At 46.6% G+C, this 14,071-nt stretch overlaps 1 pseudogene across 1 annotated transcript in view; it reads right to left on the bottom strand.

The window, feature by feature from the left end:
* LOC308169839 (protein regulator of cytokinesis 1-like) overlaps positions 1–7,644 on the bottom strand; it is a 194,852-nt pseudogene extending 187,208 nt beyond the window's left edge. Inside the window, exon 1 of the transcript in view lies at positions 6,286–7,644. The product of the transcript in view is annotated as a protein regulator of cytokinesis 1-like (transcript). The remainder of the gene's footprint in view (positions 1–6,285) is intronic.
* Positions 7,645–14,071: the final 6,427 nt, after the last annotated feature.

Below are 14,071 nucleotides of genomic sequence, written 5' to 3'. Positions count from 1 at the left end.
CACAGATTTGAGAATCCGCTGGAGGCAGGAACGCTTCTTGGGCTTTGAAGCTCCGCTCCCCTCACAAGGCGTCGTCACAGCTGTCACTGGGCTGGCCGCTAGAGAGAGGAGAGAGAGTTCATATGAGCTTCACCAGGCCTATAGCTACAGAATAGAATACTTCATTAGTATGGTTAGTATGTCCTTGGTCGATGTGTTCTACATGTTGACTTACCTCTGCTGTGTCCATCGTCGTGGGCAACCTCAATGCCCTCCTGTCCTGGGGCTGGAGGCGGGACACTTACCTTCATATCCTCCTGTCTTGGAGCTGGAGGCTGGAGACCTACCTTGATGTCCTTACATAGGTCTCGGGAGCGGACCGCCTCGTACAGCTCGGCCAGCTTGCCCGTTACCGTGGCACCGGTCTGACGGGCAAACTTATGATCCACATATTTAGCGTTGATATACTCCTTCCTTGCCGTCCTGCCACAGAAAATAATATAGTTGGTTTCTACACTATTTCGTGTTTAAAATCTCCATGGCTATGATGTTGCCATATTTAGCATGTATTCTATAAAGGTTCTGCATTCTGTACAGTATGTTAGAATACGTTCACATCTAGTCACACAAATGATAAATGAAACCTGGCAACAACACAGTACAGTGTAAAAAGCAGGGGTCCAAAGTGGGACAAGAACATTCTAAAAGTGACCCTCTAGCATTGGCAACAATTACAGTGACGTGACAGTGGTCAAAGTCAACAGACCATATTGAACTCAGTGTCTTCAACCGACTGGAATCTGATTATGTAGAGACTCACATGTCACTTGACGGAGCGGGCTTTGGTGAGAGACTCAGGAAGTTCCCTTCCATGATGTCATTGAAACTACTGTTCCCTATGTTCTTGGCCAGCTAAGGAGAGAGAAAAGACAAATCAAATCAAATAAAACTACACATCCACAAGTCCACCTCTACAATTCCATAATTTAGAGCAGGCATACTGTCTCTACTGCTTAAAATGATTGTTTAATAAAAGCTATTTCAATTTTGACTAGTTACTAGGTCTCTAGGCAGGATAGTAAAGTAAAGATTATCTAATTAAAATACAGCTAAATGTAATATACCAAGAGCTCGGAAGACCCTAGGTTGTCCAGTTCAATAGACCGTATGCGGGAAATGTGGACGCCCATCTCCCTGTGGATCCCAGAGCACTCAATACAGGTCAGGATGCCCAGGTTAGTGGACAGCCACTTAGGCTCTGTGGAGGGAGACCAAATCAGTTACATTATTTAAACACAAGAGGGCGCACGGTCCATTTTGACTTGATATCAAGTCGAAACAGTGCCCTTGAAAGCACTGAATAATGGCACCACACACACAACGACAAATTAATCACAAATAATTAATCAAAAGGTATACAAAGGAGTTTGTAACACCATATTTGTATGGCTGAATGCATCATTTCACAAAATGTAACCATCAATAATATTAAAAAGAGAGGGATGGGGCTGAGGGAGAGGGATATTATTGTATATCATCATCCCCTTGTTATCATTGATGGAACGTGTTCCTGTTTTTTTGCTTTCTATTTGAACACATTAACAATCAAAAGAAGGGGGGAGATAGAGAGAGACAGAGAGCGAGGTAAAGAGAGAGAAAATGAGTGAGAGTGAGAGGGGGTCGAGCTGCGTATTTTTTGCTGCATTAAGAGAATACACAACAAGCCTGAGCGATGGGATCTGCCCGGGTAGCAGTAGGGTGGGAGGAGACCTGCCGCAGCACAGCAGCATGAAGCAGACAGGGTATGATGTGTCTGATGACCGTGGTAAACCCTATGAGGGCTGTGGGCTGGATTCTCTCTTTCTCTTTCTTGGGCTGGATTCTCTCTTTCTCTTTCTTGGGCTGGATTCTCTCTTTCTGTGACACGCATGCACGCACACGCACGCACACATGCACACACAAACACACACTTGGGCTTACCTGCAGCGCCACAGTCACAGCACACTTCGTTGCCCGGCAAGCGGAGCACAACCTCTATGATGGCTTTGGTCAGGTCCTCCACAGAGTCCTCCCCCCCTGTACTCTCCTCCACCCCGCGGAATGCCATGTTCAGAGCCTCCTCCTTACTGTTGGTCAGCACAGAGATCCATCTACACACACATGGGTCAGTGAGAGTGAGTTGTTTTGATATGGTATGGTTCATGTTTTGATCACGCCCACTTCCACCATAAAAATGACCAGTTTCTGGGTGGATCTGCACAAAATCTGATATGCATGATCTTTGGACAAAAAAGGTATTTCCAGTATCTATGTTTCTTGAGATGAGCTGTGTAATAGTGTCACCCTGTGGTTAAGCACAACCATACTCAGGGTTGGTTTAACTAAACAAAAGCCTGGGCTACTAAAATACGTTTTTTAATATGTAAGTATCTTACATCACAAACTCCTGCTCATCCTCAGCCTGGAAGTGATATGTGCGATTAACTGTGTGAGAGAGAAAGATGACCCACAGTTTAGTTTATGCAACATCATACTGTACCTCTTGTGACACTAAACATTAACATTTTGTAAAAAAAAAAAACTCCTAGCCAAGTTTGGTACTGTCTCTGTAATCACTGTTGAGGTAGAAGATGTGTTTGTTTTTTTGTTAAGTTGTCCTCTGTGACCTCTCACTCATCAACTCGTGACGTTAGAATTATACGGTTCTATCTCCATTTTTGTCAAAATTTAGTTTTTTACATAATCTGATCCATTAGGTGTTTATTAATGCCTGTGTGGTGTTATTTTTTAAATGTTGACATTTTTTACTTAGTAATTCATAAAATACAAAGGTTCCATCTCACAAAACATAATGGAATGTAAAAACGTTGACGCTCAATATCTCTGAACTACCCTAAACGGAGATAGAACCTTATCATTCTAAGCTCCTCAACTGTGCTGTGCCGGTTTGTGATCCTAGTCCTTTTCAATTGAGTCAAGTCAAGAACTACCGGTAGTGTTGTGACTTACGGGAGATGAGGTCAAAACATTTCTTGTCCTCCCCTGTGGGTTTGACCTGACAGGTGAGCAGGTTCAGTCCCACTGGCTGCCTATTGGACTAAATGACAGGAAGAGAATATTAAGAAATGAATGAGCTTAGCCAATGAAAGCTATATGCTATGAAGCAATAGTCCTTTTATTGTGGGTATATCTACAACCCTTTGCACCCACCCACACCCTCCTGAGGTGGTATGGCCACTTTACAGAGAAGAAACATAAATCACTCTGTGTGTGTGTGTGTGTGTGTGTGTGCATGCGTGCGTGCGTTGCTGTAGTTATGGATTATGGGTGATGTAGTACTCACTGTGGCATGTGAGATGGTGAGGATGCCACTCTTTACTGAACACTCCCTCCTTTGCCAGACCTTTCGTAACCTAGGTGACAAACATATCAAGTAATAATTGTTGTCCTTTTTTATCACCTAATCTACTGTATGTGGCAGCAACATGAAAACGTGGCAACAACGACCACAAATGAAGTTGTTACCAATGGTCCATAGAGGGCTGGTATGCTAGACCTTGATTAAGCTTATTTCAAGGATTAGACTAAAGATTGGCTTTTGACAATCTTCATCAGGCCACCTACCCGTCACTTCTTCATCAGATAGCCCTTCTTCTCGCTGCCAAACTCTTTGTTCCCCTGGAGCTGGTGCATACTGTATCCACTCTGCTTGCTCTGGGAGTCCTGCAAAGACATTCCTGTGAGGCTTAATATGCAGTCGTGTAAGCAAGAATTCAATAACACTATCTATGAGCCATTAGAATACAGTGCACTAGTCGTGACGTGTTTCTGGGTCCAAAGGGGGCTGAGGCGCTGTCTTCAAAATGCCTCAGTAATAATAATAATTCATTATATTTATATGCCGCTTTTCTGAGGCTCAAAGACGCTGACAAATATGGGAAAAACGGGAAAGTGCTGTGTCCCTTGTTGTATGAATAGATCTGAGTCTAAAAAACGATTGAACTGTCATTCTACCTCTGTAGTACACTGGTACTCTGGTGGAGGGAATTTCTGGTTTGGACCCGGAAATTGCTAAACGTCACGTTTGACGTCAGACTTAACAACCGAATACATACATTTATAGTGTGTTCTCGAACACTAAAGACAGGTCAATTATAAAGCCTTGCTTTGATACACATAATATACATGCTGAGACAGCAGCTGCCAAGGCTCCTCACAGATTTGAGAATCCGCTGGAGGAGGGAACGCTTCTTGGGCTTTGAAGCTCCGCTCCCCTCACAAGGCGTCGTCACAGCTGTCACTGGGCTGGCCGCTAGAGAGAGGAGAGAGAGTTCATATGAGCTTCACCAGGCCTATAGCTACAGAATAGAATACTTCATTAGTATGGTTAGTATGTCCTTGGTCTATGTGTTCTACATGTTGACTTACCTCTGCTGTGTCCATCGTCGTGGGCAACCTCGATGCCCTCCTGTCCTGGGGCTGGAGGCTGGACACCTACCTTGATGTCCTTCTGTCCTTCAGCAGGAGGCTGGACACCATCATTGATGTCCTCCTGTCCTGGGGCTGGAGGCTGGACCTGGTTGGTCCTCTTGCACTATATCAGTTGTTACAGAAGAAGAATCAATCCTTAATGTGAAATTATGTGGAATGTGGCTCTCTTATAAATTCACTGTATATTTCTGTTTTACCTTGCGCTTCACCATTGAACAGAATTTCCTGAATTTCCCTTTCTTCTTCTTCCCACTAGCATCCCTCTGAGGCTGTGTGACCGAGGCTGTGGAGGTGTCGGGTCCCAGTGATAGGAGGGCCCTGGAGAACTGATCCACTGTGTCGTTGCAGATCTCTGAAGAGCTGGTGGACAGCAGGCTCTCTTGGCTGGAGCTCTTCTTAAGGTCCTTGGCGCTCTTCCTAGCGCTCTTGGCGCACTTCTTAGTGCTCTTGGAGGCCTCCCTGGTGGCTTCGACGGTCTCTAGGAGGGTCGCCTTGACCCCGGCCAGGCTCCCCTCAGTCTCTCGCGGGGCAGCGAGGGCCTGGCTCCTCTCCTTCTCCAGGTCGGAGTTGTCACAGACGAGGCTCCTCTTCTCCTGCTCCATAACGTGGACTTTTCTTTTGAGGTCTCTCTCTCTCTCTGTCTGCTTTCCTCCACCTCCCTGCAAAGCACCAGAGCATTCTCAGCTGCCGCCAGCATGTCCTCCAGGGCCTCTCTCTGCAGGTCGCTCTCTCTCACTCTGCCTTCTTTCACCTCCTCCCTGCAAAGGACCAGAGCCTCCTCCGCTGCCTCCTTGTCCTCCAGGGCCTCTCTCTGCAGGGCCTTGATGTGGTCTTCTGCCTCCCTGGTGGCGTTGGCGGTCTCCAGGAGGGTCGCCTTGACCCCGGCCAGGCTCCCCTCAGTCTCTCGCTGGGCAGCGAGGGCCTGGCTCCTCTCCTTCTCCAGGTCGGAGTTGTCACAGACAAGACTCTTCTTCTCCTGCTCCATAACGTGGACTTTTCTTTTGAGGTCTGTCTCTCTCTGTCTGCTTTCCTCCACCTCCCTGTCAAGCACCTGAGCCTTCTCAGCTGCCGCCAGCTTGTCCTCCAGGGCCTCTTTCTGCAGGGCCTTGATGTGGTCCTCTGCCTCCCTGGTGGCGTTGGCGGTCTCCAGGAGGGTCGCCTTGACCCCGGCCAGGCTCCCCATAGTCTCTCGCTGGGCAGCGAGGGCCTGGCTCCTCTCCTTCAAGACTCCTCTGCTGCTCAAGATAAGACTCCTCTTCTCCTGCTCCATAACATGGACTTTTCTTTTGAGGTCTCTCTCTCTCTGTCTGCTTTCCTCCACCTCCCTGTCAAGCACCTGAGCCTTCTCAGCTGCCGCCAGCTTGTCCTCCAGGGCCTCTTTCTGCAGGGCCTTGATGTGGTCCTCTGCCTCCCTGGTGGCGTTGGCGGTCTCCAGGAGGGTCGCCTTGACCCCGGCCAGGCTCCCCTCAGTCTCTCGCTGGGCAGCGAGGGCCTGGCTCCTCTCCTTCTTCAGGTCGGAGTTGTCACAGACAAGGCTCCTCTTTTCTTTCTCCATATCGTGGAGCTTTTGGAGGAGGCCTTTCTCTCTCTGTCGGCCCTCCTCCACCTCCTCCCTCGCTCTCTCCAACTCCGCCTTTGCCAGAGCGCTGCTGGCCTTCTCCGCCTCCAGCTCAGAGTCCTTGGACTCCAGCTCAGAGTCCTTGGACTCCAGCGCAGAGTCCTTGGCCACGGCCCTCCACTTGGCCTTCACCACGGCCCTCCATTTCTCCTTCTCCTCCTCCAGCTTCCTCTGAGCGCTCCTGTTGGTGTTCTGACGGACGTTCCATAGAGCATATCCATTTCTGTCTGCTTGCTTTTCTTCAATTGTCTCTCCAGTTTCTCCTGCTCCTTCTCCACGCGGTGCGTCTCCCACTGCTCCTCCACAAACTGCAGGAACTGCTGTCCGTTGACCAGGAAGTCCCGCCCCTGCTCCTGCTCCCACACGTCTATCTGGGCTTTCAGCTTCTTCTCAAGCTTGGGCAGGCTTTTGTGCAACTCTGACCTCTGTCTCTCCTCTTTGAGGAGGGCCCCTCCTCTGTTGGTGAACCTGGTGGGGTCTGTGGCTTTTCTCTCTAGATCCAGGAAGAGCCTCCAGCTGTCCTCCCAGTGGTGGACCCCCTCAAACAGCTCCTTGTGCTCTTCAAAGTGCTGGTTCAGCCTCAGGATCTCACCCTCGTGCAGACCCAGCAGCTCCTCAGTGGACTCCTGGCTAAAGTAGGGAGCGAAGGCCTGCCGCTGTTCAGTGCTGAGGAAGCACCTCTCCCATAACATAACTACCTCTGAGCGGACGGCCTCGGTGACGTGACGGATGTTCAGCAGTTTGAGCTCCTCCAGACGCCTGATCTCCTCTTGTAACGCCTCCAGGTTCTTCTTCTTGGACTGGACCATGTGATCAGAGAAGGCCCCTCTCTCCTCCTCCGGGACCTGCAGCCGGTCCCACAGCTTCTGGACCCTCTCACGGTGGGCCTCACACACAGCCTCGTTCTCCACCGTACGTTCCTCCAGCTGGCAGAGGAGAACCTTCAGATTTGCAATGTTCTCTCTGGACAGGCAGAAAGTCCTTCACATCCTCACACACGAGGTCCTTCTCTCATCTTCCTCTTGAGGCCCACAAACTCAGCGTGCCTCTGGCTCTTCTCTGCGTTCTGGCTGGCGATGTGCTTGCGGAAGCTGTCCAGCTGCTCCACAGAGGGGACGTCCTTGGGGGGCGATGGAGAAGGGCTGGGCGCGGAGGATGTCACACAGGTCCTGGTCCTGCTCGACCAGGGCTTTGAGCCGCTGCATCCTCTGGTTCTTCTCCTTCAACAGAACCTCCACCCGAGTCCGGATGTCCTTCTCATGCTGGAGCATGCTGTTCCCCCGCTCCTCCTCCACATGGGGTGTGTGCAGTTCCAGACAGAGTGTGTCCAGATCTTTCCTGCATTTCTCCATGCTTATCAGGAGTCTCTTCCTTCGGGACTCCTCCTCAGCAATCATCGTGTCCAGCAAACGTTTGATATGGTTCTTGACCACATGACCTCTCTCCAGTCTCTGGTCTTCTGGGATGCCGATCTCATCCCAGATGCCCTTCAAGTGGCACAGGGCTTTATTCAAGCATGCCACAGACTCCGCTGCGAGCACCTCACTCTTCCTCATCGTGAATTCCAATAATGTTATTATTCCTTTTCCAGTCGTGTTCTTGTCCCTGGTAAGGCAGGAAAATCTATCAAAATCTAATATGTTTTTTTACTATGATGTTCTCTGGTAACATCTAGCTAAACCTTGTCAATAAAGTTCATCAAAGAAAGAGGCGTAGAGTGGCTTTTCAAATCAGGTGTATTGAACTGGTAAAAACAAGAATTTGAAATAATCACACACAAATACATAGTCCTGGCCTTCACAAAGTCAGAGAACCTCAGGGGGAGAAATATCACATACTTGGACAAGCTGCCGTGATGTTGGGCTCCACATCATGTGAAAATGCCCACTTTTCTTCATTTTAAACAAAGATATCCACAGTAATTACACTTTAAATAAATTACAAAACTATACAAAGAGGGGAATATTTCATACATTTCAATGTTAGAGATTCCAAGAAATGCACCATTGTGATGTACATGTTGTAGTTAAATGTATAATTTGTAACTGCAGAATGTGTATATTTGATACATTGTCAGTCTACATCTATATCAATTCAACACATTGGGGTTGAGTTCATTCAAAAAACACTTTTATTTATAATTGTTTTAAAATGTATGCATGCTGACAGAAATCTTATCTTAATATTATTACTACTACTTCATAAATCTATATCAATTCAACACATTGGGGTTGAGTTCATTCAAAGTAGAGGAGGGATCGAGCTGTCAGTCAGAGGTGGAGAGTTACTAGTCTGTGACAGACAGGAAGCCCATATCCGCAATCAGATCCTCCTCCTTCCTCTCCTCGGTACCGAACCACCAGTCTGTGACAGACAGGAAGCCCATATCCGCAATAAGATCCTCCTCCCTCCTCTCCTCGGTACCGAGCCACCGCTGGTCAGACCAGCTCCCACCTCGTCTCCTCCGTGCAGGCCCCAACTCTTCCTCTACCTTCCTCTACCTTCCTCTTCCTCTTCTGTGACGCCAGGGTCTCTTCTGTTCTCTGGTTCTCAAGGTCTCTCTGTGTGCCCTGTGGACACACTCTGCCCTGTCGATCAGAAGATCCCTGTAGTGGCACGCCCCTTGCCACCCTCTCATCCTCTGATACGGATCTGTCCCGAATGAGGGACATGGTGTGCCGGTGCCTCCAAAAGGTTGATGAAGTTTCGCAGGAGGAATTCTCCTCCGCCTGCGCTGGCGTGTGAGGCTGTTGATCAGACATTGTTGTCTTGATTGAGGCAATCAGTTTTGCGATTGTTAAACGTTGGTTATTGCGTATTGGCTAAAACCATAACGATCGGACTGCACACTGAACGGAGGAATCATACGCTGTCAGACAGGGTTCATGTTATCAAGGAAGCAACTTTTATTGTGGGAATGGTCACATATATAGGATCAGCTGGCTCAATCATTCATGTCACACAGCTGGTGTCAATCAATCAATTATGCCCCACTCACACTGGGATAGGGATGACTGGAGAGCACACTCATGTCAACACCCCCACTTGCTCTCACCTGACCAATCTAAGATGGAGAGAAAAATAAACAAATCAGTAACAATCAGTAGCCTACAATTTCCATAACACTCTTTGGAGCTGTCATTCCATCAATCAAACAAACAAAAGCTGGCACTGATATTGTTCCTCTCCTGTGAAACAAGAATATACATCATCATCATCATCATCATCATTTACAAACAGTCTTCAGTTTTTCACTGGTATTCTCTTATAACACTTTGAAAAAAATAAAGCAAGAAAGCCAAAACAAAAATTGACCGCTTGGTCATTACTCACACTGATGTGGTTTCTCTCCCAAACATAACCTTTGTGAACCTAACCAATTTGTCCTTAGTTACTGGTTTGCTAAACACATCAGCCACCATTAGCTGTGGGACAATATTGCAAACAGATCTGTCCATTCTGTACTGTAGACCTGATGAAATGGTACTTTATATCTATGTGTTTGGATTTTTGTCTGCGGACTGGGTTCTTAGCTAATGCAATCGTTCCCTGATTGTCCTCATGGACAATGGGTGGTGCATACTTACATGCATCCATATGTGTCAACAGTTGAGTCAGGTGTAAACACTCTTGGGTGGTTGCAGCTAATGCCATGTACTCCGCCTCACATGTGGACAACGCCACCGTTGGTTGCTTTTTGGTCTTCCATGAGACCAATGGACCATTCTCATGTAGACTAACACAGTAACCTGTTGTGCTACGACGGTCTGTGACATCTGCTGCCCAGTCAGCATCACTGAAAGCCTGTAATCTCAAATCAGAGTTACACCTTTTGTAACACAACACTTTATCACTGGTGCCCTTTAAGAACCTCAATACATGTTTGGCAGTGGCCCAATGCTCCTCGGTTGGTTTGGTAAAATACTGGGACAGTTTACTCACTATGAAACAAAGATCTGGCCTAGTACACATAGTCAGGTAGATGAGGCTACCGACCATCTCTCTGTACCGAGTGACATCACTCATTAATCCTGCCCCTTCAGTGTAATTGAGTGTCTGCTCACAAGGCGTCGATCTGGGTTTACAGTTCTGCATGTCAAACCTCTCTAGCATGTTCTTTACACACTGCTTTTGTGACATTGTTACACATCCATCACACTGTTCAAAATCGATTCCCAGGAAATGTGTCAATTTGCCCATATCTTTCATCTGAAATTTCTTTGAGAGCATCTCTTTTACAACATTCAGTGTATTCTTGTTACTGGCAGCAATAACCAAATCATCGACCCATATAATCATGATCACTTTCTCATGTTCCGTTTCTTTAGTATATACACAATGATCTGCAGGGTTTTGCACAAACTCATTCACCATTAGATAGTCATGTAATAAATGGTTCCAATTTCGGCCAGACTGTTTTAGACCATACAGTGACTTCTCTAGTTTACACACCACTGTCTCTGTGCCAGATGTCTGCTCATAACCCTCTGGCTGTTCCATGTATATAACACAATCTATCGGTGCATGAAGATAGGCAGTTTTGACATCCATTTGATGTAAAATCAAATGATCCTGTGCTGCTTTTTGCATCAACACTCGAACACTGGTTAAATCGGCTGTGGGAGAAAAGGTCTCTTCATAGTCAACACCCCTTCTCTGACTGTAGCCTTTTGCAACATATCGTGCTTTGTATTTTTCTGAACCATCTGCATTTTTCTTGATTGTATACATACACCCATCTACCCCCCACTGCAACTTTGCCCTGGGGTAAGTTAGTCAAAGTAAACGTACCATTCTCTCTCAATGATTGCATTTTGTCGTCCATAGCACTGACCCATTCTCTAGACTTGGGTGACTTCACTGCATCACTGTAGGTCAAAGGTACGTTACACAACATTTTGTAGCAGTAATCAATGTTTACCTGTGCCTGGTCCTGACTTCCTACTTCATATACACGGTCCCCAAAATAATCTGGTCTCTTCCTCTCCCTGGGAGGATAGCGTGGAGACTCCTGTTTCTCCCTAGTCTGCACCTGTTCGGGCCTGGTCACAGGAATATGCTCTTGAGCTGTCTTTGGACTCACGTCCCTTTGCTTAGTCGTGCTGGCCCTTTGTGGCACATCACAGTCCTCATCCTCTATTGATATCTCAGTCTGTGTCTGCTGCTCACCCATCGTCTTTGGCATAAATCTGACCAGTCTGTGCTTCCTCACCTTTCCACTGTCAGGATAGAAAACCAGGTAAGCTGGGCTTTTCTTGTCATGCCCTACAAAGAAGCCCTTCTCACTCCTTGGGTCTAGCTTTTTCTTATCCTGTTTGTAGGCATAACACACCGTTCCAAACTTCTGCATCCTAGACATATTGGGACGTCTCCCTGTCAGCATCATGTAAGGTGTCTGTTTTGTGCGATTGTTAAAACACCTATTTCTCACTACAGATGCAGTCTGTACTGCATAAGGCCATAACACCTTGGGTAGCTTGCTCTCTAATAACATGCATCGAGCCATGTCAAAGAGAGTCCTAAACTGGCGTTCTGCAGTGCCATTCTGATGTGGCGAATATGGAGATGATGTCTCATGTCTGATACCATTTCTTCTCAGTAGCCCTGGGTACTCTTTCCCTGTAAATTCAGTACCATTATCTGACCTGATACGTCTGATCCTACCATACGCGGCGGTGTCAGCTATGAACTGCTCTGTCGCCTGTACAGTATCACTCTTGTGCTTAAAGAAGATAGCAATGTCGGTATATTATGCAGTCAGGAAATGTGTACTGTATAGGTATGCTGTGAAGATACGCGGTGTAGGTAGATTAATTAATAGTACCTCGCGACCGATTTAAAAATGTGAAAACTAACGTTATTATTATGACCGGTCTTCTGGAATCGACCACATCACTTAACCTCTCTTCAAAAAAAGAAGACAGGAATAAGGAGAAACAACGAAGTAGCAACGTTAACTTTAGCTCACTCAATAATATGCTTTTATGTAATGATAGCTAGCTATTTTGCTAGCTAGTTAATAGTAACTTTTTGTTGCTAACGTTTTATTTGTTTTTATATTCATTAATGTTAGCTAGCTAGCGTTGTCATAATTTTCATACCAACCCCATGTCAGGTAACCAACCATAGTTTGACAGTTCTTATGTATTGTAAAAAAATCTATTTGGTAAAAATAAGTGGCAGGTACATTTTAGAATCCACCAACTTCTGTGGTGGTACACGAAACTTTTGTTCAAATGGACTAACCACTATGGAGATACCACTAACGTTGCTGTTTTTTATCTCTACAGATAGAGAGATATCGCTGGCGTAGACAGCATCGGAGGCAGTGGGTGCACCCAATCATAAAACGGAGGCTACAACAGGGAGCTTTCCATAATTTGGTGGCAGAGCTAGCTTTAGACCAGGAAAGGCACCGTAAATATTTCAGAATGTCTGCGGTGCAAATGGAGGCCCTTCTCTCTGTGGTGGGACCTGACCTGACGAGGAAGACGACAAATTACAGACAGCCTATTGAGGCCAAACAGGCTGGCTGTAACAGGACGAATTTGGACTAAACGAAGAAGACGCTGCCGTCCCAGCCACACCTGCGCGAGCCCGCACACCAACCCCTCTGACTGGCTGGGGCAAGAAAATGTTTTAACTAAACAGGACATTGATGACGCACTCGTGGCGTACATCACTGCTCCGCCGAAGCCTACAGCCCCCACTGTGAAGACTGCAGCTGAGCTTTTCCTCTTTTTTCTATTATTACCTTCTCCCTTAGGTCTACTTCCCCACTGACCCTCATCTACTACTGTCTACTCTGGGCTGTAGAGTTACTATTGAAACGTTTAAATTAACTTAAAAACGAGAATAATGGCAGAAAGGAAACATTCTCAAGCCACTGCGATGGCAGAGGAGGAATTGAAGTCACTCAAAGCATCTCGTAGCGGCAAACTTGGAGCGTGTACACGCATAAATGCTTGTTGATTGGGGAAATGTGGACAAAGTGAATCAGGGTCTTGAGACATTTGATCTGCTTATAAGTGAATTAAAGTTCATGAATCTTGTTGTCAACAATGTTGTCTGATAAATTAAAGGAAAAGGACAGAATGGATTGGTATGAACCAAAGATGGACACACTTAATGATTTTATGACTGAAGTGGGAACATGGAAAATTATTAGATATGCGTCCATATTCATGGGAGTCCACACGTCTGATGTTAAGCTCACTAACTGGGCACGGGACACCTCAGCTATTGGCCTTGGCCTCCTCATATCTGGAGGCCAGCTTAATTTTCAGCGCCTGTCTTGTGGGGAGGATAGGCCTAAATTTGAGGCCTGCTGACTATGATTCCTGTTATTCCTGTCAGTATCTATTTGTTTTTGTTTTTAGAAAACGGACCCTGCCCTTTTGCCTGAGTTTGAGTATGATGCTGCCCAAATAAATGTTATTGTTTAGTGCCGTACGCTTTCGTGGTATTATATTGTGTGAATTATCATCTGTATGTTGTTTTTCTTTCACTCGACTAACCGCAGAGATAATACTTGAGACATGTACTTCCGTAAACTTCCACCTAAAGAATGCTTATTGTACTTGTATCCATGTTGAGAGTGAATGACACAGGGACAGACAATCAGGCAGCAAGGTGCACCGAAGCGAACTGACGCTGAACCCCTCATATAGGGCTTTCACACCGGCAAAGAACCGTGCCGGTTCGCGTTCGCGTTTGGAAACCTCAGAACGTTGGCGCTGTCTGGCGAACGAGCCCGCGTTGGTACACTGGTATCGCTTGCTCATTTTCGTGTGACGTCAAAGTCATGTTGCTATTGGATACGGCTAACTATGTATATATTTTTAAATATAGGCCTATATATTAAAATTAAGGTTGACACAATGAAGGGCCACTTATTTTTTTTTTATTATATACAAAAAAGTGTGTATCCAATGTTAGGGGGCCCCGTAGTGGCTGGGGCCCCCCCCGCGGTGCGTCGCTTGC

This window comes from Nansenia antarctica (genome assembly GCF_963989245.1).
Source record: "Nansenia antarctica genome assembly, chromosome: 14".
NCBI classification, from domain to species: Eukaryota; Metazoa; Chordata; class Actinopteri; order Argentiniformes; family Microstomatidae; genus Nansenia; species Nansenia antarctica.
The sequence above is the reverse complement of the archived record's forward strand: the minus strand, read 5'-3'. Positions and strand labels throughout refer to the sequence as shown.